Below are 27,276 nucleotides of genomic sequence, written 5' to 3' on the forward strand. Positions count from 1 at the left end.
GCTTCCCTATAATTCCTATGCCTCCGTTCTACCACAGTTGGTGTATGTCCAATCCGTGTGTATTAGGGAAAATTCCCTTAGAAACGGATGGCACAGGAGAGAAAAAGCAGTATATGTCCCAGAAGAAGGACAAGTTAGCTCAGAGAGGGGAGCAGGTTATTCTAGTTACAATCGGGGTTGGATGCCCCATTTGTGCTTCGTTCAGAAAAGCAGAGAAAGACAGAACCCCTAGGTGTCAGTCCAAGCTGGATTAGACCGGGGTGTAAAGCAGGGACAGAGTGGAAGAAGTGGCGCCTGCGGCTCTGATGGTGAGCGGCCGGCTATAATCGTATCTGGGTCCCATTTCCAACCCCAGATAAGTATTGGTGTTTTATATGTTATTGTTTGTCCTTTCTGAGCCTTTCAATTTTTAAATTTACGTAATTATTAATAGCTAAGTTTTAAAAGGAATTATGCAGTGAAGGTATCTCTAGTCCTTATAATTCCTCTGCCGCAGTGAATGAGTTATATAATAGATTTACGTGTTTGCACAAAATTATTATTCAATCTTTCAGTAATAGAAAAGAACTGAGCAGTCATTGTTTATACTGATTGCACGGATTCTTCTGTATTAATCACTCTAAGTATGTTCATTTATTATAGTATACATTGCATTTTACAAGAGATGAAAATACTAAGACAATACAAAGATTAGGTGAGGGGAATGAGAATGACTCTGCTGGGACATTAACAAATTCTTTAGATAAACAAGACTGCGTTATTCACATGTATTTCTAGAACAAGTTGACAATTCTAGAACAAGATGTAACTTTTCAATCTCGTCTTTTAATATGTAGAATGCCCAAAGAAGGCCCAGAGCAGAGCTGTACTTGTTGAGGCCTTAGGCAAGGAGCTGTCTTCAATGTTTCTTGCTACTAGCAACTTCAGTAACAAAGCAACTGTATTATTTACCCATGTCAGAAGTCACAAAAATTTTCTACAGGCAATTCAATAAATCATTTGAATCAATGTCTCATCTCAGTTGGGTATTTTTCTTCTCTAGAGCTATTGCAATTGTCTTCTTCACTCTGCGTCATTTAAAAGTACTCTTCTAAATTCAGATTAATCAATAGTTAAGCTTTACATTTAATAACACTAGTATTCTAAGGCAATACCGTGTACGTCAGAAAATATTGTATTATTAAATAATTACTCTTATTTTTACATTTAATTTTAATACAATATTCAGGCTATCAAACATTGCATAATCAGATGCCATGTAAAGATCAAAGATCACATGGTATTCACAGCAGTGAGCATCTGTGAACCAGGGCTAAACTGTAAGATAAAATATCTGCAATATCCTGATTAGGAAAGATCTAAATATTCCAGTAGCAATGAAACATTATCCATCGAAAGATAAACGTTTGTCATATACCGAACTCATGGTGCCCCATAAAATAAAAATATATTGGATGCAGCATATCTATAACACTGTTACAGGCTTAGATACAGTGGCAGAAGCTTTATTATATCTGTATATAATGCAGTCACCAAATATTGGTCAAATTCCGCATGCAAACAGTATGATTTTAGGGCATTTACCTCCAGTGATCACAGGTGGTGTCATCTCTGATTGGAGTTGTCTGTTTTTGTTTTTCTTCTTTTTTGGGGCCCAGACCATCATGGCAACTTCTTTCAGCCATGACTCATCTCATTCCCTATTCTGTTGCTACCCATTCATTAATCTTCTCATAGTGCTAGTGCCCCTCTGTGGCCCTATAAAGTAATAATACCCCTCAAGATTGTAGCATCACCTCTGTGACCCTCAAAGTGCTCTCTCTATAGTGCCTATGAAGCTTGCAGCTCAATCATCCATTGCGGAGGAGAGGCCTGAAGTAGGTGTGCTACTCTGCCTCTCTGTGCTTAGAGGAGGGAGATAGAAGAAGAGACAGCAGGAAAGGAAGCAGAATGAGCAGGACTTTTTGCCCTCTGGTCAAAGTGCGCTCTTCAAGGCAGTGGGTGGTGGGAGTTCACATGACTGTTCACGCACGTTGTTTTAAGGATGCTTACACTGTTGCTGCATTTTAAAATTTTACTGCAGATATTAGAGATGACCGCTCTTCTGTCATCACCTGCAGTTTCAAAAAATGCCCATTCCACATAAGTCCTGTGAGCAGACCTAGCTGTGGGCCTGATGTGGTTGCTGATGTGACTAGTAGTAACACAATAATAACACAGAGATTGTAGCAGAAGCCTCCACATTGACCTCTATGTAGTGCCCAGTGCTTGTAACGCTGACCACTATAAGTAGGTCAATGCAGAGGCTTCCATTCCAACCTCTGTTATTGTGGTGCTGACAGCCTACGCCTGCTCACTGACAGCCCACGCCAGAACACAAAAAGTTGTGACTGGAACCCACAACTTCTTGTGTTCCAGTCAGCAGCTCTCTCTGCTAGGCTATCTAGGATTTGGACAGTTCCTTGCTGAAACCCAGCCTTGTTCTTTGTTTCCCAAATCCACTTCCTGTCTTCCTGTTCTGGCTCCGCCCTGCTACTAATTTTGACTTCATATAGTAGCCTAGCCCTGCCACTCCTTCAGTGCGTCATTGTGCTCCACCACCTTGATCAAAGTCCTCTTCCTCCCTCTCGTCTATAAGCATATTGATACCTCCTTCTGCTGACCTTTGGCTTCCATTGATTACACTTCAGTCTCATCCATTTGTACTGCATACTGATACTTCCTGCTGCTGACTTTTGGCTTCCATTGACTACGCTTCCATCTCATACATTTGTACCTCATTTGTACCGTGACTTCCTGATAACGACTCCCGGCTATTCTGACTACTCCAGTGACCGGCTTGGCTACCACACCTGTGGCTCTAATCCAGCATTGGTAATACGCGACAGTTGATGACCTATCCTGATGATAGGTCATCAACAGTATTTCCCTGGAAAACCCCTTTAAATAGGCAATGATACATAAGTGGCTACAGACTACTTTGGATAACTTTTTTATACCAGTTCCTATTTACAATAAAAGCAGAAACTTTGGTAAAATCTCTTTTAAACATAAGATACTTTTTCATGAATGCTTATGAGTGGATAGTAGAATCTCTAAGTACAAATAAAAAGATCCAGGCTAGAAGAATACATTTAATTAGTGATATTAATGTTTAACTGGTCATGTATTACCATGGCACCCTTACAGGATACACAAAGACAGGTACATAATATTGTAATTGGGTTTCTTTGTATGTCAGCAGGTTGCAGTGTCCTCCTTCACTTGGGTTTAAAAAAATATTACCTATTATTCAGTAAATTAACACTTCCATTTAGCTCTTCAGTAATCATCTATTAGCAAAGAATCATTTGAAACAGCACCCTGTACATACAAGTATGAGTAATAATGATACATGCTGACTCACACTGAAGCCCTTTTTCTCAATTACCACTTTTTAAACTCATTATTCATGTCAATATTCATTCTGTTACTTCCACAAAATAACTTCCACAAATTATACATTTTTCAAAATTAAAGTGTTTAACCCCTAAAGGACACAGCTTATTTTGGCCATATGGATGCATTGCTTTTTTTTTGGGGGGGGGGGGGGGGATTTTCATCTCCACTTTTCAAAATACATAACTTTTTTATATTCCCATTGACATGCTCCAATGAGTGTTTGTTTTATCTGTGAAAAACTGTAGTTTATAAGCTTTTGGGGAAGGACAGCGAGAGAAAACATATCAGTTGTGCAATTCTTGTATTTTTTTACAACGTTAATCATGCAGCTCCTTCACATGGGCGTATGTGCATTTGCACGCACCTTAGTGCAGCGTTTTTTGCGGAAGGAACTATGCTTTTATGCACATGTATCGGCATATGTTACTGTACTTTTTCTGCCCATAGGGCATGCCCGATTGGGCACAGCAAGCAAGATAAACTGCTTGAAATGGCTATTTAGTTCCAGACAGGTTCTTTTTCGAGCGGTATTATGCAGCGTATTATGCATCTCCTCTTGTATTGCTTACGCATTCCACCCCCCCCCCCTATTGACTTCTATGACGACTTTTGGTGCGCAGAAAAGTAGAGCATGCTGCATTTTTTTGCAGCTCAAATGCAAATGCAAAATACACAAAATTGAACAAACCCATTGATATCAATAGGCTCTATTCTCTGCATCTTGTACATGCAAATACCCCTGTGTGAAGGAGCCCTAAATAACATGATAATCTTTTTCTGCAGGCTAGTACGATCATGACAATAACAAAATTATTATTTTTTAAATTTTTCCACTTTTGTACAATAAAAAACATTTTCTTTGGAAATTATTTTTTTATGTCGTTGCATTCAAAGTCCCATAACTTTTTTTAAATTTTTCATGGACGGATCTCTGTGAGGACTTGTTTTTCGCATGACAGGCTGTAGTTTTTATTGGTACCATTTTGGGGTACGTATGGCTTTTATCATCCCCTTTATTGCATTTTTTTGTGAGGCAAGGTGCTAAATATGCTTTAAACACACATTATTATGGCTATCACCAGCAACCGCACTTCAGAAGCCAGGGATATTTAAAGGGAAGCTATTTAGTGAGGAACTTCCCCTTTAATGAGGTTGGCGGAGTAGTAAATTCAACTGATCCACTTCATAAAAGGTGTCGACAGACCAAAACTGTTGTGTAACATGACAACATCACATTGACATTGAACTTAATGGGGTTCTGACAAAAAATTTTTTACTTACCTTGCCTGGCCAGGACCGATCTCCAGGCGTGTCCCCTCTGTGAGGCATCTTCTTCTGTGTCTTCTAGAAGCAGAGCTGGAGCGGTCAAAATGATCGCTTCCTGCTCTGCGACATCACAATCACAAAAAAATCTGAGCCCTTCAACTTCTTGCATGTCTTGATTGCCGTAATCCACAACTCGCACTGCAACTCCATTGAGTTTAATGGCCATGCAAAATTGCTACATTACAGAGCAGTTTTGGTCCAGTGACACTTTCAAGGTCCTAGAAAATCTACAACAAGTTCTTTCTTTGCACATATGCATGCCCACCTGAGCAAACAGTTGCCCACTTATCTTTACGTGTAAACACTACCAAATGACCCAATAAATGAGTAAAATGGCAAGAAATTTAAACAATTACCTTTATATGTAAACACTCATTGTTGGAAAGCAAATGAGTCATTGGGTCATTCGTTCAAAATAATCATTGTAAATGGGCCATAAGTCCTGAGGCTGTCTGAGCACTGGAAGATGGGGTCAGGTTCTGCTCTTAACTGTCCAGTTGGCATACTTGCAGTAGCTAGCTGTGTGGCTGTTTCGGATATACTACAGATCCAATAGCACACTGCGCCGGACAGCCGGCAGATAATTTGCTGAGGGAACATATTACAGAGAGCAGAGCTGCAGAGAGACTGTATGAGGAAGAGGGACAGTGTAGAAATGGTGGGGGGCATGGCTATCTAGCTGCACATACATACTGTATGTGTATAAAGCTATTCCCCAGCTTACAATCATCTACTAGCATTAAGTCATCTCACATCATTGCTGATTGAGATCTGCACTGCTCAGTGTTTTCAGTGTACAATTTTAGTTAAAGAAGTTGTCTCACTTCTAGCTGTTTTGCTGCAGGAAGCAGATAACTCCATACAGTGTGCAGTGGTTTTTCCTAGTGAAGTGAATGGAACTCAACCTGCAGTACTAACCCAAGCCACTGCAGAATGTACAGAGCTGTCAGCTTCCTGCAGCAAAATATCTAGAAGTGGGAAAGCCCCTTTATGCCTCTTTAACATGAGCCTCTCATTTTGACGCAGAGCAGGAGCATAAAAAAAAAAGATCGCATTTGAAAGAACCTACAGTCTCCTATGGGTTCCTTCAGATGAAAGATTTTTTGACGCCCAGATTTCTCTCCATCAAAAGATAGGACTTGTCCAGTCTTTTGATGCCACAACACCGACAGATCCATAGACTCCTATGGGAGACTATGCGAGCCAGCCGACAAAGGGAAAGAGTTTAACACTGTGGGGATGACGGGAATCCCCACAGCAAAGCAGGGAGTCCCCGCGGGGATGAAGGGAGACCAAAGAGAGGAGGCTCCACCCCTCAGTAATGCGGCCACAGTGTCACGGTCAAAAAATAGACACACATAGAGAGTAATGAGAAGAGCTAAAGCCCACCTCCTTGAAGCAGCCTAAACCTTGTAGGCACAATTGGCACCATACATAAAGGCTGTGAGCTGCGCCACAGCCCTGAGTGATGCAGCATACAGAGGAAAATCAATCTCTTGAATCTTAAAGTGGTAGAAGCCATTTTAGCGAGTTGTGATAGCAGCCATCTCACCTTTCAGGGGAGCAGCCAGGAGGCACAGTAACGATGGAGGCACAACCCAGAAAAAGGCTTGCTGTAGCGGCTACTACAGCAGATGAAGAAACAGCCAGACCATCAGGGCTGAGGACCCTGCAGCATAGGAAGGTAGAAAGAGTCTCCATCCTTGTCATTACTTGTAGGAAGAGATTAAGCAAGCACTCAAAAGGTCTGTCCAGTGAACACTGTGCAAACTAAAATGGAAACTACAAAGTTTCGTGATGGAGAAGCCTATTCCTGGCAAAGGGGATATCGGCACCAGCCGTGAGTGCATTTTTTCCTCTGGGACTGCTATGCACAAAATGCCCTGCTACATCACATCCTAACATAAGTGAATGCAGTCATATTGCAACTTGCAGTTTGCCATGATAGTCACTTGTCCATCGCAAGAAATCCATCAGGCTAGGATTTTTTGCGATTGTTAGTTTGCAACCGCAGTAACTTGTGAGTTGCAACACTACTGCATTTACTTACATTAGGGTCATACTGCAATCCCTAGCCTTAGTTTTAAAGGGAATTAATCATATATTTTTTACCAATGAAAAACAAATAGTGAAACATTTCTACTAGAGCTGAGCGAGCACCAAAATGCTCGGGTGCTCGTTACTCAAGTCGAACTTTTCGCGATGCTCGAGGGTTCGTTTCAAGTAACGAACCCCATTGAAGTCAATGGGCGACCCGAGCATTTTTGTATATCGCCGATGCTCGCTAAGGTTTTCATTTGTGAAAATCTGCAAAACCCAAGAAAGTGCTGGAAACGACACAGAAACGGATAGGGCAGGCGAGGGCCGACATGCTGGGCTGCATTTCAGGTTCCCAGGTCTCACTATTCAGCCACAATAGCGGCAAGAGTGGGCCCCCCCCCTTCCAATTTTTTTTTCGGACAAACCCTCATTAGCAAGGCACACCTTAGCTAAGCACCACACTACCTCCAACAAAGCACAATCACTGCCTGCATGACACTCCGCTGCCACTTCTCCTGGGTAACATGCTGCCCAACCCCCCGCACGACCCAGTGTCCACAGCGCACACCAAAGTGTCCCTGCGCAGCCTTCAGCTGCCCTCATGCTACACGCTGGCCTCACAGCCACACCACCCTCATGTCTATTTATAAGTGCGTCTGCCATGAGGAGGAACCGCGGGCACACACTGCAGAGGGTTGGCAGGGCCAGGCAGCGACCCTCTTTAAAAGGGGCAGGGCGATAGCCCACAATGCTGTACAGAAGCAATGAGAACTCCAATCCTGTGCCACCTCCATCAGGAGCTGCAAACGTGGGCATAGCAATGGGGAATCCATGTGCCACACAGTATTCATTCTGTCAAGGTGTCGCATAGCTCAATCCACACTGCAAGGGGAAAGCCGTCAGCACTCTGCCCTCTACCCAAGTCAGTCAGTGCCTTTGTGCCAGACAGGTCAAACACAGCGATGGGAACTAAGTTTACACCAACAGCATAGGGGGGTCCTAGGAAGCCCAAGACATGAACCAAAAATTGATCTGAGCGGCCAAACATGGCAGACTTGCACCGCGCCCACGACATAGGCCTCGGCCCACAGCTTCAGCAATCCTAGGCAGGAAGCGGACTTTCACTGCACCAAGGACATAGACCTCTGCACAAACCCTCAGCAATCGCGGGCCTACAGCGGACTCCTATGCTAGCGTAGCTGTGCACGTCTCATTAGCGCTGTATTGCTCCTGTAGTTTGTCCCAATGCAGTGCCCCGGATAGTAGAGCTAACGGCAGATTAAATACAGGTGGGCTTCGGCCCACACTGCATTCCCCAGTCAGACCGGGGTTTTTAATACATAGACACAGGCAGGTACAACCCACTAATGTGAAGTCCGTGTGGACCGACAGCATGGGTGGCTCCCTGGAACCCACCGGCGGTACATAAATATATCCCATTGCAGTGCCCAGCACATCTGAGGTAACGTCAGATTAAATGCAGGTGGGCTTCGGCCCACACCTGCATGCCCCAGTCAGACTGGGGTTCTTTAGAAGTAAACACATGCAGTTAGAACTCCGTGTGGAACGACAGCATAGGTGGGTCCCAGGAAGCCACCAGCGGTATATAAATATATCCCATTGCATTGCCCAGCACAGCTGAGGTTATGTCCGATTAAATGCAGGTGGGCTTTGGCCCACACTGCATGCCCCAGTCTGACCGGGGTTTTTAATACATAGACACTGGCAGGTACAAATCCCTAATGTGAAGTCCCTGTGGACCCACAGCATGGGTGGCTCCCTGGAACCCACCGGCGGTACATAAATATATCCCATTGCAGTGCCAGCACAGCTGAGGTAACGTCAGGTTTAATGCAGGTGGGCTTCGGCCCACACTGCATGCCCCAGTCAGACTGGGGTTCTTTATAAGTAGACACATGCAGTTAGAACTCCGTGTGGACCGACAGCATAGGTGGGTCCCAGGAAGCCACCGGCGGTACATAAATATATCCCATTGCATTGCCCAGCACAGTTGAGGTTATGTCCGATTAAATGCAGGTGGGCTTCGGCCCACACTGCATGCCCCAGTCTGACTGGGGTTTTTAATACATAGACACTGGCAGGTACAAATCCCTAATGTGAAGTCCCTGTGGACCCACAGCATGGGTGGCTCCCTGGAACCCACCGGCGGTACATAAATATATCCCATTGCAGTGCCCAGCACAGCTGAGGTAACGTCAGGTTTAATGCAGGTGGGCTTTGGCCCACACTGCATGCCCCAGTCAGACTGGGGTTCTTTATAAGTAGACACATGCAGTTAGAACTCCTTGTGGACCAACAGCATAGGTGAGTCCCAGGAAGCCACCGGCGGTACATAAGTATATCCCATTGCATTGCCCAGCACAGCTGAGGTTACATCCGATTAAATGCAGGTGGGCTTCGGCCCACACTACATGCCCCAGTCTGACCGGGGTTTTTAATACATAGACACTGGCAGGTACAAATCCCTAATGTGAAGTCCCTGTGGACCCACAGCATGGGTGGCTCCCTGGAACCCACCGGCGGTACATAAATAAATCCCATTGCAGTGCCCTGCTCAGCAGAGCTAACGGTACATACAATACAGGTGTGCTTCGGCCCACAGTGCATGCCCCAGTCAGACTGTTAATATGCACCTTAACAGTAACCGTGTTGGTGGGAATGTGGTGGCGACTGCAAACCTAGTAGCTGGGTTTTATTTAGTTGGTTTTCGGAATGTGGCCAGGATTAAGTGGGCCATGGTGGGGGGATGGTGGGGGGCTCTCTTGTTGTGTCGTTAAAGGTGAAATTCTTGGACTGCCACCAGTCGGACCAATGCAAAGGTATTTGCCAAGAATGTTTTCATTGTTGGAGGAGGAGGGGGATGTTTTTGAGGCACTACGTGTCCTCTCCACGTGTCCGTGGTTATATGCACCTTAACAGTAACCGCGTTGGTGGGAAATGGCCTCGCCGCCATCATGTCTTTGGGAAGCCTCTGTTTCCACACCCCAGTGACATAGCATTAGCAGCGGTATAGGCAGAGCCCAGAATTAGTAACATTTCAGCGATAGCATTAGGGACAGGCCCCAGTAACATATCACTAGCAGCATTATAGGGGGAGCACAGTATTAGTTCCATTTCAGTAGTAGTAGCAGTCCAGACAGGCCCCAGTAACAATTCCGAAGCAGCAGTATAGGGGGAGCACAGTCTTAGTTCCATTTCAGTAATAGTAGCAGTCAAGACAGGCCCCAGTAACAATTCCGAAGCAGCAGTATAAGGGGAGCACAGTATTAGTTCCATTTCAGTAGTAGTAGCAGTCAAGACAGGCCACAGTAACAATTCCGAAGCAGCAGTATAGGGGGAGCACAGTATTAGTTCCATTTCAGTAGTCGTAGCAGTCAAGACAGGCCACAGTAACATTCCTGATGCAGCAGTTTAGAGAGATAACAGTCTCTTTCACATTTCAGTAGTTGCAGTATACACAAGGCCCCAGTTACATTTATGTAGCAAAAGTGTAGGCCAACCCCACACACCTTGCTGTAGCATGAGTGCAGGCGAAGCCCATAAAAATTACTAGGATTACCTTGTAGGCGAGGGCCCAAAAAAATTGGTGTGCCAACAGTATTAATGTACCTCAGAAAAATTGCCCATGCCCAACCAAGAGGGCAGGTGAAACCCATTAATCGCTTTGGTTAATGTGGCTTAATTTGTAACTAGGCCTGGAGGCAGCCCAGTTAAAATAAAAATTGGTTCAGGTGCAAGTTTCAACGCTTTAATGAGCATTGAAACGTATAAAAATTGTTTACAAAAGTCATATGACTGAGCCTTGTGGGCCTAAGAAAAATTGCCCGTTCGGCGAGATTACGGGAGGTTTTTAGGAGGAGGAGCAGGAGCAGGAGGATGAATATAATTCACAGATTGATAAAGCTAAAAGGTCCCCGTTTTTTATGGTAATAGAGAACGATGCTTTCATCCGCGGGTGCAGCCTACGTATTGTTTAGGTACCGCTGCTGTCCGCTGGTGGAGAAGAGAAGTCTGGGGAAATCCAGGCTTTGTTCATCTTGATGAGTGTAAGCCTGTCGGCACTGTCAGTTGACAGGCGGGTACGCTTATCCGTGATGATTCCCCCAGCCGCACTAAACACCCTCTCTGACAAGACGCTAGCCGCAGGACAAGCAAGCACCTCCAGAGCATACAGCGCGAGTTCAGGCCACGTGTCCAGCTTCGACACCCAGTAGTTGTAGGGAGCAGAGGCATCACGAAGGATGGTCGTGCGATCGGCTACGTACTCCCTCACCATCCTTTTACAGTGCTTCCGCCGACTCAGCCTTGACTGGGGAGCGGTGACACAGTCTTGCTGGGGAGCCATAAAGCTGGCAAAGGCCTTGGAGAGTGTTCCCCTTCCTGCGCTGTACATGCTGCATGATCTCCGCGCCTCCCCTGCTACCTGGCCCTCGGAACTGCACCTTCTGCCACTAGCGCTGTCGGATGGGAAGTTTACCATCAGTTTGTCCGCCAGGGTCCTGTGGTATAGCATCACTCTCGAACCCCTTTTCTCTTCGGGTATGAGAGTGGAAAGGTTCTCCTTATACCGTGGGTCGAGTAGTGTGTACACCCAGTAATCCGTAGTGGCCAGAATGCGTGTAACGCAAGGGTCACGAGAAAGGCATCCTAACATGAAGTCCGCCATGTGTGCCAGGGTACCTGTACGCAACACATGGCTGTCCTCACTAGGAAGATCACTTTCAGGATCCTCCTCCTCCTCAGGCCATACACGCTGAAAGGATGACAGGCAAGCAGCATGGGTACCCTCAGCAGTGGGCCAAGCTGTCTCTTCCCCCTCCTCCTCATGCTCCTCCCCCTCCTCCTCCTCCTCCTCAACGCGCTGAGATATAGACATGAGGGTGCTCTGACTATCCAGCGACATACTGTCTTCTCCCGCCTCCGTTTCCGAGCGCAAAGCGTCTGCCTTTATGCTTTGCAGGGAACTTCTCAAGAGGCATAGCAGAGGAATGGTGATGCTAATGATTGCAGCATCGCCGCTCACCATCTGGGTAGACTCCTCAAAGTTTCCAAGGACCTGGCAGATGTCTGCCAACCAGGCCCACTCTTCTGTAAAGAATTGAGAAGGCTGACTCCCACTACGCCGCCCATGTTGGAGTTGGTATTCCACTATAGCTCTACGCTGCTCATAGAGCCTGGCCAACATGTGGAGCGTAGCGTTCCACCGTGTGGGCATGTCGCACAGCAGTCGGTGCACTGGCAGATTAAACCAATGTTGCAGGGTCCGCAGGGTGGCAGCGTCCGTGTTGGACTTGCGGAAATGTGCGCTGAGGCGGCGCAGCTTTCCGAGCAGGTCTGACAAGCGTGGGTAGCTTTTCAGAAAGCGCTGAACCACCAAATTAAAGATGTGGGCCAGGCATGGCCCGTGCGTGAGGCTGCCGAGCTGCAGAGCCGCCACCAGGTTACGGCCGTTGTCACACACGACCATGCCCAGTTGGAGGCTCAGCAGCGAAAGCCAGCGGATGGTCTGCTCTGTCAGACCCTGCAGCAGTTCGTGGGCCGTGTGCCTCTTCTCCTCTAAGCTGAGTAGTTTGAGCATGGCCTGCTGACGCTTGGCCACCGCTGTGCTGCCACGCCGCGCGACACCGACTGGTGGCGACGTGCTGCTGCTGACACATCTTGATTGCGAGACAGAGGTTGCGTAGGAGGAGGAGGAGGAGGAGGAGGGTGGTTTAGTGGAGGAAGCATACACCGCTGCAGATACCACCACTGAGCTGGGGCCCGCAATTCCGGGGGTGGGTAGGACGTGAGCGGTCCCAGGCTCTGACTCGGTCCCAGCCTCCACTAAATTCACCCAATGTGCCGTCAGGGAGATATAATGGCCCTGCCCGCCTGTGCTTGTCCACGTGTCCGTTGTTAAGTGGACCTTGGCAGTAACCGCGTTGGTGAGGGCGTGTACAATGTTGCGGGAGACGTGGTCGTGCAGGGCTGGGACGACACATCGGGAAAAGTAGTGGTGACCGGGATCTGAGTAGCGCGGGCCCGCCGCCGCCATCATGTTTTTGAAAGCCTCCATTTCCACAAGCCTATACGGCAGCATCTCCAGGCTGATAAATTTGGCTATGTGCACGTTTAACGCTTGAGCGTGCGGGTGCGTGGCGGCGTACTTGCGCTTGCGCTCAAACAGTTGCGCTAGCGATGGCTGGACGCTGCGCTGAGAGACATTGCTGGATGGGGCCGAGGACAGCGGAGGTGAGGGTGTGGGTGCAGGCCGGGAGACGGTCGTGCCTGTGTCCTGAGAGGGGGGTTGGATCTCAGTGGCAGGTTGGGGCACAGGGGGAGAGTCAGTGGTGCAAACCGGAGGCGGTGAAGGGCCTTCGTCCCACCTTGTGGGGTGCTTGGCCATCATATGCCTGCGCATGCTGGTGGTGGTGAGGCTGGTGGTGGTGGCTCCCCGGCTGATCTTGGCACAACAAACCTTGCACACCACAGTTCGTCGGTCGTCTGCACTCTCAGTGAAAAACTGCTACACCTTTGAGCACATCACCCTCTGCAGGGTGGCATGGCGCGAGGGGGCGCTTTGGGAAACAGTTGGTGGATTATTCGGTCTGGCCCTGCCTCTACCCCTGGCCACCGCACTGTCTCTTCCAACCTGCCCTGCTGCTGCACTTGCCTCCCCCTCTGAAGACCTGTCCTCAGTAGGCTTAGCAAACCAGGTGGGGTCAGTCACCTCATCGTCCAGCTTCTCTTCCTCCGAATCCTCTGTGCGCTCCTCCCTCGGACTTACTGCCCTTACTACTACCTCACTGATAGACAACTGTGTCTCATTATCATCGACCTCCTCACCCACTAAAAGCTCTTGAGACAGTTGCCGGAAGTCCCCAGCCTCATCCCCCGGACCCCGGGAACTTTCCAAAGGTTGGGCATCGGTCACGATAAACTCCTCTGGTGGGAGAGGAACCATTGCTGCCCAATCTGGGCAGGGGCCCGAGAACAGTTCCTGGGAGTCTGCCTGCTCCTCAGAATGTGTCATTTTCATGGAGTGAGGAGGCTGGGAGGAAGGAGGAGCAGCAGCCAGAGGACTCAGAGTTGCAGCTGTGGACGGCCTAGAAGACTGTGTGGTCGATAGATTGCTGGATGCCCTTTCTGCCATCCACGACAGGACCTGCTCACACTGCTCATTTTCTAATAAAGGTCTACCGCGTGGACCCATTAATTGTGAGATGAATCTGGGGACCCCAGAAACTTGCCTCTCTCCTAATCCCGCAGCAGTCGGCTGCGATACACCTGGACCAGGAACTCGGCCTCTGCCCACACCCTGACTTGGGCCACCGCATCCTCGGCCCCGTCCACGTCCTCTAGGCCTACCCCTACCCCCCAGCATGGTGTGTTACGAGATTAGCAGAAACAGAACGCTGTAATTAAATGTGCCGCTTATTGGCCTGTGGCAACAATTATGCACAAGGCTGGGTATTAATTCAACAACTACTACCCCCAGCAGAGACGCAGTAAACTGAAGGCAGTGACAGGCAGGCCAAATACAGTATTTTTTTGAAGTTTTTGGGAACAACCACACTGCCTGTGATATACACTGCATTTCGATTTCCCTGTTGGAGGCTGACTTCGCGTACGTAACGCACTGCAGAGGCAGGCAACAATTATGCGCAAGGCTGGGTATTAATCACCGACTACTCCCCCCAGCAGAGACGCAGTAAACTGAAGGCAGTGACAGGCAGGCCAAATACAGTATTTTTTTGAACTTTTTGGGAAAAAGCCCACTGCCTATATAGCCAGTATACCTCTTTCCCTGCCTCACCAGTACTGCCCCTATACTCTGTAAAATGAGTGCAGACTGAGGACGCTATGGTCTGCACGCCCGATATACAAAAAAAAAAAAATTGTGCAACACTGCTAAAAGCAGCCTCAACAGTACTGCACACGGTCACGTGCCTTCCCTGTCTTTCTATTGGCAAGAAAAGCACGCAAATTTCTCAGAGATGAAAGTGAAAGTAACTCGAACATCACGTGGTGCTCGTCACGAGTAACGAGCATCTCGAACACGCTAATACTCGAACGAGCATCAGGCTCGGACGAGTATGCTCGCTCATCCCTAATTTCTACCAATTAATAACAAATCATATTGTCTGTAAATTAAAAACAAATTATATTGTCTGTAAATATGGGGACAGTCAATTTGGCTGAGCTGCAGAGGTATGCTTTATAGGATAAATCATGGGCCATTCACACGATGGGCAGGAGATGACCCATTGACTTCTATGAGAGACTGTTCTAGACTTGTTTTGTGACCTTTGCAGAAGTCACTGTGTGGGTAGAAGAAGTAGATAAGCTGTGACTATCATCTATTGTGAATAGTGCAACCTGTGTTATTTATATATAGGTGTCATCTTTGTAATCCTGCCTGTGATGATAATGAGACGACTGCTGAAAGGTTTTTGCTACAGAAAAGGAAGTATCAGAATATTATTAGGCTCTGTGGTCAGAGTGAAAACCTGCAGGATTTTCATAAAAATATTGATCGCGACTTTGAAAATTAAGCAAAAAAATCCCCAAAAATTCTTAAATAGTTTGTTTAATCCCTCCAGTAGTTTTGAACGAGCTCTGTTCATTCTGCAGGAAAAGAACATGTTGAATTTAAAATGAACGGAGCTCCTTCTACTTTAAATAGCTGTAGCTGTGATTCTGTCAGGGCTACCAACATGCTCCTGATATTATTTTAGAATCTTAGAAAAAGCTGAGATTCTTCTCTGGTTGCGTAAGCAGAGTTAGAGCCGTTTGAAGTGGAGTTGGAAATACTGAATTTACAGCTGTCATTTTTTAGTGTGTGCGTAGAGGATAGAGAGGAAGGGCGTCTGACCAGTGATACAGAGAAAATCTGTGATTCTCCTGTATATCTTCCTGTCTCAGTAGAGGGGTGACATGAATTTTTGTTAACCCACCCCCCATCAATCAGAAAGCATATTTGCTCTTGGATTGTCACATACAGGGTTTTTCCCAGACAATGAGTGAATTGATGAGGACTTCTTCATCAAATCCCCTCTCAATACCGTTTAACCACACAGATGTTGCAGTCATTGCTACCCGTGGCACCTAAATGTTTTCACAGAAAAAAACTTTAAAACCTTGTTTCCCCTTGCACAAAGTTTTAAATTATGACAAAAAACTGAAAAAGAACCAAAAGAAAAACCTACGCATAATTGATATTGTTACTTCTATAACAACCCATACTATAAAAAAAAATCTTTATTTATATAGCACCAAACATATTCATTAAGCACGGAAGTTTCTGATAAAAAAAAAATAGCCATTTTCTGATTATTTGGCTTCTTCTAAAGAGGACTAAAAAAATTATTTTAAAAATTGTATATACCTCAAAATAGTACCAATAAAAACTGCAAGTTACCCACATGAAAAAGGCCTGAAACACCTCTGTTAACTGAAAAGTATAAATTCTCTGGTCCTGGAATGTGGCACCACATTGTAAAAGAAAGTGTTTATATTATGCAAGAGTTGTAAAACATAATAAAACCTCCATAAATTTGGAGATGTCATAATCGTAATGACTTATAGAATAAAAGTAACATAATATTTATACCACACTGTGAATGCCATAAAAATAAATTGCAAATAACAATGGTGAAATTGCTTTTTTTCATAGCCCCGGGCAGCAAAAAAAATTAATAAAAGTTATTCAATACATTATATGTACCTGAAATTGGTTCCTATAAAAACTAAAACTCATCCTGCAAAATAAAAGGCGTCATATAGCTCCACTGACATAAGAATAAAAAAGTTATGACCGCTGAAACACAAAACGGAGAACGATTTACTACCACTTAAGGCTAAAATTAGTTATGTCACTAAAGGGTTAAAAATGCTTTTTAACTACCCACTAGGGTTTTTTTCCCCCGCGATGCCAAATTGCGTTTTGCGTTTTTTCTGAAGAGCCATTGGTATAAAATGTGTTCTTGTCCATCTGGGGTTTTTTTTGCGTTTCGTTGTGCTTTTTCACATGGCAACTGTAAGTTGCATATGTCTCCTTATTTTTCTTTTAATGCACCCATGATTTTCAATGGAGGGCTGCAAAAAACGCAACGCTTCAAGCTGTGATGTGCTGTGAAATTACAGCCAGAAAAACGCAACGAAAAACGCCGGAAAAACACAAATACACAAATGCGAAATCGCAGCGTTTTTCATGCAAGAAAAACAGAAACGCTAGTGGGTAGTCACCCTAAGGCAACTGAGTTCTGCGGTAAGTACATTTACATGAGATATAAATTCGACATATACAATAAAAAAAAGTTACATTTTCAGGAGGGTTTTTCCAATTTTAACCCCTTCTCGTCCCATGACGTAAGGGTATGTCATGGGAGGCGGGTACTTCCCGTAAAATGATGTACCCTTACGTCATGGAGATAGCGTATTATGTTATTGCGAGAGCCCAGCTGGTTGCCATGGCAACAGGACGCCGAATACCGGCGTCCTGTACTGCCATATCCTATGATCGCTATAGTAAGTGATAAGGCATGGCAGGGAAGAAGCCCTGCCATGCCTTATCGCAGCGATCTGAAGTGCTACAGTAAAAGTCCCTCAGAGGGACACAAGTGTTGTAAAAAAAAGAGAAAAATAAAGTTCAAAAAATAAAAATGTAAAAAAAAAAGTTTAAAAAACCCTTTTTTAATGCTTTTTCTCATATTAGCATAAAAAAATGTAAAAAAAATTAAAAACACACATATTTGGTATCGACGTGTCCGTAACGACATGTACAATACATTAAACATGCTTTTTATCCTGCACGGCAAAAAGCGTAAAAAAAATGCTAAAAAACTGAGGCAAAATGCTAATTTTTAGCATTTTGCCTCCAATAAAACACAGTAAGGGCGCCCACCCACTGGCGTTTTTTTACCTGCGTTTTGCGTTTTTCCTGCACAGGCATAGAGATAACATGTGTTCCTGTCCACTGGCGTTTTTTTTTGCGTTGCGTTTGCGTTTTTAACATAGGAACTGTCAGTTGCATATGTGTCCTTATTTTTCTCCTAATGCACCCATGAAAGTCAATGGAAATTAATGGAAAAGCCGCGAAAACGCCGCGATAAACGCGCGGAAAAATCGCGGTAAACGCCGCGGAAAACGCAAGCGCCAGTGGGTGGGCGCCCTAAAAGTGATTAAAAAAAAGTATGTACTCCAAAATGGTACCAATAAAAACTACAGCTCGTCTCGCAAAAAATAGGCCCTCATAGAGCTCTGTCCATGGAAAAATAAAAAGGTTATAGCACTTTGATTGCAGTGAGTTTAGAAAAAAATAATAATTTCAAAAAAAGGGGGTTTTATTGTGGAAAAGTGGAAAAACCTAAAATAAATATAAGAATTTTGGTATCGTTGTAACCATACCTACCCGCAGAAAAAAAATGTGTTGTATCATTTATGCTGCATAATTAACGCTTTTTAAAAAAAAAAAAAATCTATGGCACAATTGATGCGTTTTCTCTCCCTATGATCATAAAAAAAATAATAAAAGTTTTACAATGTAGTCTATGTAACCAAAAATGGTACCAAAAAATCTACAGTTCGCCACGCAAAAAACAAGCCCTTATACAGTCGCCTCGACGGAAAAATAAAAAGTTATGGCTTTTAAAAAATGGAGATGGAAAAATACCAAAAGTTGCTTGGTCCTCAACGCCATAATAGGCCATGTCATTAAGGGGTTAATGTGCTTGTTGGGGGTTAACTTTTAAACTAGCTCTATACAAAAGGTAATTTTCTGATAATACTCTCCTATTAATGCTAAAGGCTCTTTTACACGAGCGTATATCGGCCGGCCGTGAAAACGTGGATTCCAATGCCTCAGATGGCTGTATTTCAGCAATGTTAAAGCCCCCAGATGGGCGAATATAGCTTGTGAATAAGTACTTAGGGTGATTTCACATGTGTGCTGGGGATTCCGCTTTCCTGCTCAGTTAGGGGAGTAAGAAAAGGGAATCCCTGCAGCCAAATGCTTCTGTCTCTGGACCGCAGAGTGCTGGGTGGACCGCATTGACTATAATGGGGTCCACCCGCATTCCGCTCAGCTGGCTGGCTTTGAACCAGAAGAAAGATCATCGAATGCAGTGCTTTTTACCAGTATTTTCAGCTGCATCTGTGCTGGATCCTCAGGTCGTAGGTTCTGATGCAGATGTGAAACAACCCTTAAGTGTTTGGTGAGATAGCGGACTCCTATCAGCTAAGTATCTGTGGTTATTTATTCTGTATGGGGCTTATTCTCTTTCCAACTACATTAAACATTTTCCCTATCTTCCATCTAGGGATAGACTAGGCCCATTAGGTTCCTGTCGTGCCACGATCATTCTGCTTTTAGGCAAGATCTGCCACTCCTAAATTGGCATATTTGTTATCGTTGCCCTATTTTGTATGTCTATTTAAGTGTTTAGAGCACTTGTTAAAATATTTAGTTTTTTAGGTTATTCTGACATTTCATTTACCAATATGGTATATGTGAGAAAGAAATGACAATTAATAAAAATACTGCTGTACTTGATGTCCTCCATATGGAGCATTCCTTCTCCATTTACTATTCATCAGGTTACTATCAATCATCATTTTTAATGAGAGTTGACAACATGCTGAGCATTCTACCTAATGATCTGTATGGACGTTGTGCAAGTATATTGTATATTGTGGTACATCTGTAGTTCCACAGATGGATGTAGAATGAATGGTTATTTCTGCCAACTCACTGCATATGCAAGAGCAATGTAGCGTAACGCATGGATAGCATACATTTCTCTAATCTTAAAGAGCTGTCATTTCCGATCTTAGACAAAGTCTAACGACTTGAATGCATTCCAAATTTTAATTGGCCAAACGTCCTCCAAGACACCTCATAAACAAATCAGTAATAAGAAGCCCGAGACTCATGCTGGCTAGGCAATCATTCTCTTTGTTGATATCTTTATACAAGAGATTGGACTATACCAACACTGACACTGTGGGGTGCTCAACTGAAATTGATGAACTATTACACAATTGTGTATTACACAGTGTAAATTAAAAGGAGTCTGTCAGCTGGAACCCACTGGCCAAACTGCAGGCATGATGTTGTAGAGCCGGAGGAGCGGAGCAGATTGATATATAGTTTATGGGGAAGATTCAGTGTAACTTTTGTTTTATTCATTTAACCTGTTAATGACACTCAATTTTGGCCATAAGAACCCAACTATTTTGGGGGGATTTTCTTCTCCAATTTTCAAAAGCCGTAATTTTTTTTATTTGTCCATCAAAATAGCCGTATGTTTTTATTAGTAGCATTTTTGGGTACATATGCAGTATACAACTACATTTGGTTCCTGAACAAAGTTTGTATGAAAAACCTTTTTGCCCTCCATAATAACAAATTGCATCATTACTGGTTAATGTGCAATCCTCGGCTTAAAAAATGTCCTTTTATTTAAGTTCCTTCACTTTCCTGTATTTTCTTTATATAATTAGTCCTAATTTTGCTCATTAACCCTTTAATGCCACAAGATGTAACTGTACGTCTTGGCAGAGAGATACTTAGAGCAACAGGACATACAGTTACGCCCTGAGGATAGTGCGAGATCAGAAGAGATCTCATGCTATTCAGCAGCGGGAGCCGTCTGTCACCGATAGCTGGTCTCCTGGTGCAACAGCGGGGGTGCATAGAGACAGCGATCCCCGCTGTTAATCTCTTACATGCCGCAATCTATGTAGATCGCAGCATGTAAAGGGTTCACAGAGGTGACGTCCTTGGACTTTCGCGATATAATTGTGGAGAGCCTGATGGGTTGTCATGGCAATAGGACGCCAGATACAGGCGTCCTACATTGCCAGTGCCTATGATCGCTATAACAAGCGATAAGGAATTGCAGAACAGAAGTCTTGCCATGCTTTATCATAGCGATCATAGGTGCTATTGTATAAGTCTCCCACAGGTAGGCACACAAGTTGTGTAAGGAACACAAACAGTGTAAAAAAAAAAGATCAACGCACTGTCAAAATAAAAAAAAAATGTAGAAAAAAAAAGTTTAAAAAAATCTTTTACTACTATTTACTACTATTAGATAAAATAAAATTAAAAAATAAAAATCCAGTGAACACACTTTTTAACCCGCATGACAAAAAGCGTAAAAAAAAAACATGTAAAAAATGGAGGCAAGATGCTTATTTTGTCCCATTGTGGTTGGCAGCTGACCCATGGGGGTCAAAGACGCTGCTGCAAAGCACCATGAACAGTCTGAGCTGAATCTGGTCTGGTGCCGGGACAGACAGGGTGCAAAAAGAAACCACATAAGAGTCCAGGAAACAGGGCAGAGGCTGAAGTCAGGAGCAGGAGGCGTTTGCTGGCTGACAGACAAGCATACCACAATACTTGGGCAAGGAGGAGGATCCCCAGCTAGGAGGGTAATACCCAATACTCTGCAGCTGGGCTGAGAGCACTGGGAACGATTAACTCCTGCAGTGCTGATAGAACGTAAACCGCTAAGAGCTGTTCATACAGGAGGGGCAAAATCACACCTGCATCTGCCCAGAATAGCAAACGGGTGTCTGACCCAGATAGCCGGCCTAACACCAAGCAAGTCTCACCTAAAACCACTCCCACCATTTCAGAAGATGAAGAGAATGAAATACAAGACCTAAACCAGAATACTAGAAAGAAGCAGATCCTATAAGCACCTCAACAGTTCCATATATTAACCTGTTAAAGAAATGCCAAACTGACACTATTTAAACCTATGTCTGTATGAAACATATTGGTATTTCACAGGATAGATTTGAATACTTTCTTATCCTAACCAAACTTTTTTTTTCAGAGGTAGCACATAAACGTGGTTTAAAAAAGCATATGAAATAAAAATTGTTCTGGAACATTCTACCTGGTATGACTAAGAATTCATCTTGTCATCTGGATATGGTAATGGATGGAGATCCAACCCCAACAAGTACGAGAACTGTAGGCCCTCCTTCTTTTGTGTCACATGATCATTTAAACTATTTTTTTTTGTTTTGTGTTGCTTCGCGTGAGTTCGAGATTATCATGGCATTACCAATTCTTCACCTTTCTATCTTGTCTGTTAAACAGTGATCCAGATTATTACACTGTAACACAAATAATTCTTCTAATCATTAAATATATATCAGTGGTTTAATGACTGCAGTTCAGGCGAAGAAGAAATCATTTACATATCGTAATTATTAGGACTGTTATATATGTTCATCTTAGTCCCCAGTGATGTCCAATTAATCAAGTCCCAATTAACCCTATTCTTCGCATTTATAATAATTAGCATTCAGTCAGTAGATTAATCATTTCATTGTCCAACATTCATTAGCTATTACATCAACAGATGAAATTATAATTAGGACAGAAATCAGTTTACAATCTCTGCGACTATTCATTATGAGTATTAGTCATAAAATATCATGTATTATAAAAGTTGTTCTTCTGAATGTGTGCAGACATATCTGGTAGGTTCTTGTATCATTAAAGATAGATTCAACCAATTGTTGAATGGGAGTAAAATGGTATTAAGATCAGCATGTAACTTCACAAAAAGTTACTTATTAGCCCTAAGTATAATGCTTGTTATGAAAACAATTCAGCAACTAGCTAATAAATCCATTCAAGAAAAAAGGGCATTGCTAGTGTCATGGACGGAATGGATTGTGGCTTAAAGGGGTTGTCCCGCGCCGAAACGTTTTTTTTTTTTTTTTCAACAGCCCCCCCGTTCGGCGCGAGACAACCCCGATGCAGGGGTTAAACAAGAAAACCGGACAGCGCTTACCTGAATCCCCGCGCTCCGGTGACTTCTTACTTACCTGCTGAAGATGGCCGCCGGGATCTTCTCCCTCGGTGGACCGCAGGGCTTCTGTGCGGTCCATTGCCGATTCCAGCCTCCTGATTGTCTGGAATCGGCACGTGACGGGGCGGAGCTACAAGGAGCCGCTCTCCGGCACGAGCGGCCCCATTCAGAAAAGAAGAAGACCCGGACTGCGCAAGCGCGTCTAATCTGGCGATTAGACGCTGAAAATTAGACGGCACCATGGAGACGGGGACGCCAGCAACGGAACAGGTAAGTGAATAACTTCTGAAAACTTCTGTATGGCTCATAATTAATGCACAATGTACATTACAAAGTGCATTAATATGGCCATACAGAAGTGTATAGACCCACTTGCTTTCGCGGGACAACCCCTTTAATTATATCATGAGAGGGGTATTGGGAAATACATCATAACTAATGCAGTTGCAGATGACAAGAAGAGGATGAGATTTCTTAATCTTATGAAGCATAAACTAATCCACATTATTTGGTATACTGATATATACTGTACTGTATAGTGTATATATATATATATATATATATATATATATATATATATATATACACTAGCTGATATGCTCATCTTTGCTCGAGTTCATTTGATACAGGTGTTTACGTGTTGTTCATACGGAAAAATGTATGAAGTCAAGGTTACTTTAGAGTAGCCGATGAATAAAATATGTATACATATAGAGGAGCGTTAGATTCTCCTCAGGCTGCATGTACCGATGTCCCTCTGCAGAGTGTGCCACCCCTCCCACTCTCCTCATTTAGGACCTAAAGAATGCTTGCGCAGGAAAGCACTTACTTGTGCAATTAGATTAGAATAATTGAGTTGTGACCCCATTACTTTTCCCATTTATGACCTTACTTTTCCTATTTAGGACCTAAAGAATGCTTGTGCATAGGGGTGCACTTACTTTTACAATTAGCATTGAATAATCAAGTTGTGACCCTTTACTTTTCCTATTTAGGACCGAAAGAATAGTCATGCCAAATTTCATGTTTGTACAACATCAGAAAGTTAATGAGTTATATTAGTACATTACATAAGGGGGTTAATACTTTTGCACTTAGCATAGAATAATCGAGTTGTGACCCAATTAAGTTTTCTATATAGGACCTAAAGAATAGCTGTGCCAAATTTCATGTTTGTACGACACCAGGAAGTTAGAGAATTAGATTTAGTACATTACACAGGGGTGCCAACACGTTTTGCGCTTAGCATTGAATAATCAAATTGTGACCCCTTTACTTTTTCTATTTAGGAACTAAAGAATGCCCTGCTAAATTTCATGTTTGTATGACACCAGAAAGTAATAGAATTAGTGGCGAGTCAGTCAGTCAGTCAGTGAGAGGTTTCACCTTTATATATATAGATATACTATACAGTACAGTATATATCAAACTGCTCTGCTCCTCATGCTCTATAGCATGCTGCCTACAGATCAGATTACATTTTCAATGCAAGATATTTCCTTTAAAGCTTTGTCCACATAGGGCAAAATTTGCTGCAGAGTGTCGCAAGCAGATATTCTCCAGGGCAAAATCCATGGATTTTTATGTTAGTGCAGAATTAACCCCTTCATTTGAAGATATGGGCTTTTTACCATAAATCTGCTGCAGCTAATTAACATGTAGCAGATTTAAATTCTGCTGTGAACCCCTAAACTCAGGTGGTGTCTACCTCTTCCTCTACCTCAGATAGCACTGTTGACTTACAGTGCTGGGATTCTAGTGCAGCATCCAAAAGTCAGGCCATGAATAGGGAGGACAGCAGGGAACAAGAGGATGGGTCATGATGGCTCTACTGTCTCCTTCCATGGCCTGGCCCAGCTGCACGCATGCGTAAAAGTTAGCAGTCTTGCTTCTAGAAAGAATAACTTAACTGTTCACGTGACGCCAGTGCCTCTGCAAAGAACTAAATAATCAGAGACAAATAAAATAATCCAAAACTCAAGCATAGTTTGAACCAGAGGCACGCGGTTTTTATTCCACATTTTCAACTTTGATTTTCCAAGGGCAAACTGTGACAATCCAAAGTCCGGCACTTCTCACGTGTTTCCCGATAAAGTCTCCATTACACTTGTGTTAGCCATACACTCCTTCCCCGTAATATAGTCATTATCAGTCTCAGTTATCTGATGGGAATTCTTAGGAAAGCATTGCTGACACTGAGGGGAAAATGCAAACATTCTCTCACCATTTATTACGCCCCATCCTCGCTGAACTAGTGGCATTTCTGAGGCAGTCACTCATACCAGGCTTGTACTCCAACCTGAAGCAGCAAAGTCAGTACCGTCTCTCAACTCCGTAGTTAAGTGGGGGAGTGTACAGTGTTCACCGCTGACTTTTCTCAAAGCTGATTCTGACTGAATATTTTAGCCGCGTAAATGTCGCACCAGGAATTATAGGACATTGGTGATCAAATACGGTAGCTGATTTTATACGCAGCCGGAAAAGATAGGTCTTGCTCTATCTTTTGGCCAATATACGCTGGTGGTTCTTATCGGAGCTGCAAAAGAACAGAAGGGGAGGGAGTTTTGCAGCGTCCAGTCCTGTGAAAACATACCTGCTGGCTCTGGTCAACCCTTAGAAGCCATGCCGAGAGTTTTCAATGCTGCGGCATATACACACTGCAACGAGAAAATGCATATTTTGGCCATGAATTGATCACGGGTTTTACCCGTTCACTTGTTCTTCGGCCACAATGCGACAGTATGGAAACGCAATGTTCGTGTGAAAGAGGCCAAAAAAGGATGTGTTAAAATATCTCCATAGTGGAAAAAATATATAAAAGTAAAGAAAAGTACACTTGTCACCATTCATATGTAATTTATCTCATACAGTGCCCTTGCAGTTTATTCTATGTGTGGCAAGCAACTATGCAGATCAGGCAGAGAATAAATAAGCATAAAAGTACAATTAGGAAAAATTAATAGAGGTGCCTGTGGCTGAACACTTTGTGAAATGTAATTACTCGATTAATCAGCCATGCTTTAGGGTTATTGATTCAGTGTGTGTGTTGAGAAGGGGAAGTGATTGAGAAAAACTTTCGAGGATAAAGGAATTAAGATAGATACACACACTAGAGACCTTACAACCGAGGGGTCAAAGTATAGAATTTAATATGGGGTCTTAGTAGACATATGGCAGTAGCAGCTGGTGAGATCTGTGCTGACTCTATATGATTCAATAAACAATTGTTTTTATATTATGGTTTATATTGATTGATTTTATTAAGAGGTTCACTAATGTATAGTTATAAAACAGAAATACATTGATATGAATTTAAAAATATGAAAAGGGGGTTAAAAGAGCCACATGCGATTCAGGTCACCAATGAAGAAATAAGAATAAGAATTTGCACATATGACAGCGACATGAAGTTGGATGTCCTATTTTTTCTGCCTCCGATGGAAAACTATGAACCACACAGCACAAGCTCGTAGGCACTCCAGGTTTTGGGGAAATTGTATCATATAGACTCTGTGAGTACAGATTGGTTGGCGTACTAAGGGATGGCATAAGATGCAGGATCGCGTAATGATTGTGATAAGGGTTGCTATAGATGCTATTATATGATGTGATGTGCGCTGTAAGAGACATATGCAATGTTCTTAGAAAGAAGGACTTTTTACGTCCTGTTTTAGTGAGCTTTAATCCCTAGGGCCGTAAAAACAAGCTCGCTCTGGGGATTAAAGCCAGGTGGGCTGAGGACATAACAGCTCCATGCTGTCGGCTGCCGGAGATAGCCAACAACCTGGAGTGGTCATGAGAGGCCACGGGGAGCGATCCCATGTCATGCAATTGGTGTCATCCAATGGGTAAAGCCGATCGCATGAAAGTAAATAGAAAGTAAAAAAAGGATTCATGATGGGAGCTGAGAGTACTCACCTCCGTCCTCCGCGATATCCCATGGTGATCTGGTCCAAAAGGACCTGACACCGCCTTCTGCGCATGCGCGCCAGACGTACTGCATCACGCGCAAAGGGTCGGAAGGCCCGGGAAATATTAAATCTCGTTGCTCCCAACTACTGAAGGTAGCTGGGAGGCTGGAGATGTCACAGGCCTGTGATCACCATTATCCAATGAATAACGGCAATCACCAAAAAAGTGAAAAAAAAAGTCAAATAAAGTTAAAGTTTCAGCTTCCCTCCTGGATCGGATCCAAGAGGGGAGCTGAAAATACTCACCTTCACCCTTCGTGATGTCCCACGACGTGCATGCACAGAAGGCCAGAGAACCCGGCAAATTTAAAATCTCCCTGCAACTGGTTTTCAAAGATGGCCGAGTGCAGGGAGATGTCACCGAGGACCGCTGTATCTCATAAAGTTAAAAAGTGTAAAAAAAAAAAGTATCCATGAGGGGAGATAAAATTACATAACTAAGATCTCCGGATTTGTCCACCGATGGAATCCTTATCTGCGGCCCTTACCCTGGCTTCTGCGTATGCGCCTGTCAGCAAAATGGTGGACACATGCGCAAAAGTTGAGGTTTGCCCAGGTAAATTAAAATCTCCCTGTTCCTGGCTACCAAACGTAGCCAAGAGCCTGGAGATGTCACTGGGACCACGGTGAGCGGTCCATGGTCACATAATCACCGTTATCCA

The sequence above is a fragment of the Eleutherodactylus coqui genome, chromosome 4 (assembly GCF_035609145.1).
Source record: "Eleutherodactylus coqui strain aEleCoq1 chromosome 4, aEleCoq1.hap1, whole genome shotgun sequence".
Taxonomy (NCBI): domain Eukaryota; kingdom Metazoa; phylum Chordata; class Amphibia; order Anura; family Eleutherodactylidae; genus Eleutherodactylus; species Eleutherodactylus coqui.